Source organism: Notamacropus eugenii, chromosome 5, assembly GCF_028372415.1.
Source record: "Notamacropus eugenii isolate mMacEug1 chromosome 5, mMacEug1.pri_v2, whole genome shotgun sequence".
Lineage (NCBI taxonomy): Eukaryota > Metazoa > Chordata > Mammalia > Diprotodontia > Macropodidae > Notamacropus > Notamacropus eugenii.
Window position 1 is genome coordinate 144,756,913 of NC_092876.1, and position 6,032 is coordinate 144,762,944.

At 37.3% G+C, this 6,032-nt stretch overlaps 1 pseudogene; it reads left to right on the plus strand.

Annotated features, from left to right (window-relative positions):
* Positions 1 to 748: 748 nt before the first annotated feature.
* LOC140508925 (E3 ubiquitin-protein ligase FANCL pseudogene) lies at positions 749 to 2,744 on the plus strand (annotated as a pseudogene).
* Positions 2,745 to 6,032: the final 3,288 nt, after the last annotated feature.

Here is a 6,032-nt window from a genome sequence, read left to right on the forward strand (position 1 = left end):
AAGGAAGAAAACTTTCCCATCACCTCACTTCCTGATTCTCCTCTGAAACTGGGCTGCTGGCCAGTGTGAGCAGAGAATCGCTAAGCTGTTAGAAGGTTAACAGCCAACAGTTTCCTCTGAACCTCTCCAAGGCACTTAAGAAACTGTAGCAGCAGAATGGCACCAACTGTGAGCCCTAGAGAATATGCTTGAACTCATTATTCCACATAATTACATATTAAAATTGCTTTGAATTCCCAGAGGAAATAATAATGTGGTAGGGGGAGATAGCCAGAAGCAAGCTGGGTAAATGGAGAAACGTTGGAAAAAAGATGCCTTGGGACTGGAAGTTTGCCACAAAGATTTAGCCCTTGATTTGAAGCCATGAGGGCTAGGTTTGAATTCTGTCTTGTTACTTACAGTACTAACTGTATGGCCATGAACTAGACATTTCACCTTCTTGGGTCTCAGATTCTAGATTTGTCAAATGAGAGAGTTGTATTAGATGATCTCTAGAGTTCCTTCTAATCCTAATCTTTGTGGTGAATGACATCATATGAATAATGACTTGAATGAATTACCTAATACTTTCTGGTTTTCTCTTAGGTCCAAATTTTGAGTCTGGGATAATAATGAAAGAAAAATGGAGAACTATGTAACACATGGCTACAAAATGAGAAAAAGGAACGGTCGTTGTTTGAAGGAAAGAGTACTGGATGTGGAGTCAGTGGGTGGAGGGGTGGGAGAGAACACACATTTATTAAGCTCTTACTGTGTACCAGGCACTATGCTAAATGCTTTTATCTCATTTGATCTTCACAACTCCTGGAAGGTAGGTGCTATTATTCCCATTTTGAAGATGAGGAAATTGAGGTCTTTCTGAGTCTAGGACTGGTCCTCTACTACATTACTTAACTTCCATGGATTGGAATCATAGCCTTGACATTGACTAGCCATGTGATTATGGGCAAGTATTCTTCTTGCTACTCAATTGTCTGTAAGATGGGCATAACAATAGTTATACTATCTGCTATTACAAGGTTGTAATGAGGAAAACAATTTGTAACTATTAAGTGCTATGTAAGTGTGAGCTTTTAGTATCATAATATTATATCATTATGTATTTATTGGAGCAGCTAGATAGTACAGAGGATAGACCACCATGCCTGGAGTCTTCTTGACCCTGTGTGACCCTGGGCAAGTCACTTAACTCTGTCTCAGTTCCTCATCTGTAAAATGAGCTGGGGAAGGAGATGGCAAACCACCCTAGTATCTTTGCAAAGAAAATCCTAAATGGGTTTACAAAGAATCAGATATGACTGAAACAATAATAATAAAAAATTTACTAAATCATATAGAAAAATCAATCTTCTTTTCATGTTATGCCTTAGAAAGCTTAAACAGGGCCAGGCCAACATATTAGAGGCCAAGGTAGCTTTGCTGTGTCAGTTCCTGCTTCTCCTTCCTCAGAACCTAGAGAAAACCATTTACAAAAGATTCATCTCAGCTCAGAGGGGGGACTTCCATGTTAGAATGCTGTTACCTAAAGGTCTTCACCTAAAAAATGCAAGAATACTCTGTAGTTGGCAGCTTAAGACAATACTGGATGGATATCATCAGCTATTAAATCAAAGATGGCAGTATTCTCTTGACCTGGTGAGCTTTGTGACAGAGTTGAAGATGATTTTGGATGTTGCAGCTGGTTTGTGATAAACTTGCCTATGTGGATACTTTTTTTAGGACAATCAAGTTAAAGACCAAAGACACTTCTGGCAGAGAATATCTAATCAGTCTCAACTTAAAGGCAAAGTATCTGACAGAATCACCAGATTGCTGTGCGGTTTTACCACTTCCATTTTCTGTAGTTTTTGGTGGTATTAGACTCACTAAAGCCATTCTGGGATATCATGAATGAGACTGGTCAGAAGACTCAGATTCTTGAGCCAGAAAAACCCACACAGAGTGCAACTATGAGAAGAATTGCAAGAGGAAATAATGTTTCAGTAAATATAGATGTAGACCCCAGGCATGCCACAATACTTCCTGAATACTTCTTTGTTGGTACTGACCATGTGATAAAACTCTGGGAATTAAGCTGAGCAAGAATACACATATATGGAATATGGAAAATAGCCAGTTACAAAACTTGAAAAATGTTTTAGAAATTGACTTTCTGGTACATACTGTCCTGGAAAAATCTGATTTCACAATGGATTGTAGAATTTGTTATGCTAGGTGCTAGATCAAGTATATGATAATTTCCAGCATGGACAGCCCTTCCATCAGACCTGATTATATGGATGGTTGATATCATCTTTGGTGAATGCCCATAGTATAGTAAGCCAATTTCATTGAAAATGTCTGGAAGGAAGCCCTGACACAAGAACTTGGAAAATTTCTTTGGTAAAGAAGATGAAATTAAGAAAATAACCAGAAGGAGTTTAGCAGATATCTTCAAAGAAAATACCAAGAAAGAACTACTAAAATCAAAAGAAAATATATGGTTAAGCTGTAGTGATACACATCTGCCTTCATCTCTTCACTGAGTGTAACCTGGGAAATAGTGGACCAAAACTCTGTACTCTGATATTTGTTAAAAGTCCATAGCCTTGGCACTGAGCTGATTGGGCATCTCAAGTGTATAAGAAGATGGATGCTGCCTGGGCATACCTGGATTAGGAAAATCTTGATTTAGTCCATGAAATGAGTTTGAAAAATGCTCATGGCTGATTTTATTGAGAAGCTTTTTTCATTCCTGATAAAAATTTTCGATGATGCTTACATTTGTGTCTTCTCACTGTGCTTTCTTTCCTATGGAAGAATAAATACATATTTAGTTGACAGATTTATACTAATACTAAATTCTTATTTCCATGTATTTTAAAAATTTTTTACCCCAAACTTTTCAAATAAAGATACTGACTCTAAAGAATTTAGAGGGATAAAGTCACATCTGAAAAATCCCAGGTACTGGGCCTTCAATTCCTCTAGGAAGACTGGCTGCCTTCTTATGTCCCCAGAACCTTAAATAGTTCAGGAGAAATGACAGTATTTTGTGGACACTACAAAGGAAATGCATAAGAAAATTCTTTTCTATGACCTTTGCTTAGGTTTGCATTATAATCAGTGTTGGTGGGGGAACTCTGAGGACTAACTGCCTATAGACCTAACCTTTTATCTTTTAACTTGTGGGTAGCAGCAGGAGAGGATACTGTAGTTTGTGGGATGTGGGGGTGGCATGAGTAATAGTGGGCAAAATGAATCTAGTGACCATTTGGGCATGGGAAGCTGTGGGTGTAGAGCCTCCTTTGGCTTCAGCATTCAAGCACAATATGAATGTAATTGATACTTTGGTATTTGAAAAAAATCATCCCCAACTCGATTTAGAGAATTATAGAATGTTGTAAGTGGGAGAGGTCTGAGAGATTATTTATTCTAACCCTGCCTTGTAGCCCATTTTAGAGATGAGGACATGGAGGATCATGAGGTTACAAAAACAAGGCAAATGAATGTTTAAAAATCTTATTAAAGTCACTTTCTTACTTTATTTGTGTATAATTAATAAAGTCAGAGAAACGTGCTATTATTAGCTTCACGTTAAGCTTGAAGAAACAGGCTTAGAGAGATTAAATAACTTCACCAATGTTATGATCAATTAATGAAAAAACATTTATGAAGTGCAAATTCTTTCACAGGCACTGTGAGGGGCTCTGAGGGTACAAAGACAGAGTGAAATGATCCCTGCACTCAAGAGCTGTCTTTTTATTGGGGTAGACAACATAGACATATCTAATTATGTAGAAAATACATGCGAAATGAATACAAGCTAATTTGACAGAGGGAGGATGCTGGGAGCTAGGGAGGAAGGAGAGTTTTCCTGTCAGTCATGTTGAGCTAAATTTTGTGAGGTGCAAGGAATTTGAAGAATTGGAGGTGGGGAGGAAGTGAATTCCAGGCATGGGCTACGTCTATCATAAAGACTTCTGGGCAGGACATGTAGCATTATATATGAGAAACATCAAGAAGGACAGTTTAGTTGGACTCCAGAGTCCAAGGTGATATATAAAAAGGTAGGAAAGATAGGCTGGGGCCAGGGTGTGAAGGACTTTCCAAGATAAAGACAAGCTTAAATTTGATCTTAAATACAGTAAGGAGTCATTGGAGTTTATTGAATAAGGGAATGACAGCCAGTAAATGTCTTCCCAAAAAGTGGGTACTACTATTATTTCTATTTTATAGATGAGAAGACTGAGGTTCAGAGAAACTAGGCAGCTCATCTGGGGTCACACAGAACCTCACAACAACCTTGGGAGGTAGGTGTTCTTATTAATTTACTGATGAGGAAGTTGAAGTTTAGAGAGAAATTAAGTGAGTGACCCAGATTCCCCCAGGCAGAAAGCATCAGACAAGAGGTTTGGAATTCAGGCCTCCCTGATTCCAAGGCCCACACATTTTTTACTACATCACAAGTCTGCCTCTTACCGACTCTGTGTGGATCAGTGAACTAGAAGGAAGGATGTGATGAAATTGTCTTCTGGGAGCTCTGTTGCAACAAAGCACACACAAACTAAAAGGCTAAAGATAGTTTTCTTCAAATAAGATATCAATAACTTCAAAACTGTGTAGTCTGAACAGTCCATTAGAGCTGAAGGAATTCAGAGGAGAAGATTAAAAAGAAGACAAAAGAGAAAGCAGAAACCCGAATTGCCAATTTCCTCTTTCCTCATAAGGAAGTGTCTGATGGTTAGCTCTGCATTTATGGGAATACAATCCTATTCCCACCTATCTACTCTGAACATTGTTGTGTCATCATGAAAAGTGCTCTTATTTAGTCTGTTGAGGTCACATACTTTTTCTCTGGACTCTGGTTGCTCATGTGTGAATTGCATCATCCCTTCCTGCCAATGAAATCATGGACTTTCAATGAATATGAAAAGGCCTTATAGTATTTACTTGCCAAAAGTATTAGGAAAGTGAAAAACTCAGGACGATGATGTCAAGGAAGATCAACACCAACATTTTATTAATGTTTACACTTTGATTAATTTACTGCATAAAAATGTACACTAGTTAAACAGAGTGCTGCTCATTTTTGTTGTAACAAAGGAATGGTAACAGAATGTGTGTCCTTTGGTTGAGGACTGTCTGAACAAACTGTGGTATAGGAATATAATGGGATATTACTGCATAGTGAGAAATAATCACTGTGAAGAGGTCAGAGAAAGGTGAGAAGATTCGTGTGAACTGATGCAGTGAAAAACGTTAGATCAGAAGAAGAAGATATACAATACATGGAATAATGTACATAAAAAGATAGTTAAAAGAAGTTAAACTCAAAGTACTGGAATAACTAATCTTTGTTCTAGAGAACAGATAATGAAACATTGCAACATATTTCCCAACCCCTGCCAGAGAGGCAAGAGTCTATAGGACCTGAACATTATGGATATTCCTAGATATAGTTACTATAAAGGTTTCATTTGCTTACTTTTTGCCTTGTTAAAAGGGAGAATTAAATTCCTGGTAGCTTAAATTGATAAATTATTATGATGTGAAAAGAAAAGTCATCAGTAAATTTTTTACTGATATAATGTGATTTTTTTTTTTTACCAATTTTATCTAAATTTTTGCTAATTTTATATGAAAAATGATAGAGGCTGTTGCGGATTCTAGCTAGCAAAAAATTCTTCTAACTTTATTAGCTAGCAAAAAAATTTATTCTAACTTTATTAGAGATTCTGTGCTGAGACCAAGAACTATAAATAGGGAGAAAGTCACATTTTGTTAAAAAATTACCCAGAAGACAATGGGATTTGAACAATCTCCTTCTTCAACAGTTCTGAGTAGGGAGCTTAAAAATTGTCTGACATGAAAAAAAACCTCCCTCCCAAAGTTTTCCTTGTTCTAAGATTATTCATGCTGCAATTATATGACTGATGTCGCCCTGTTTTGAAGGTAATGTATTAGAGAATGTTCTGAGCCCACTTGACAAAAGTACAGTGTGGATTTCTGTCTCCTCAGGCCTGTACTGCTAATGGCACCATGTGTTTTCT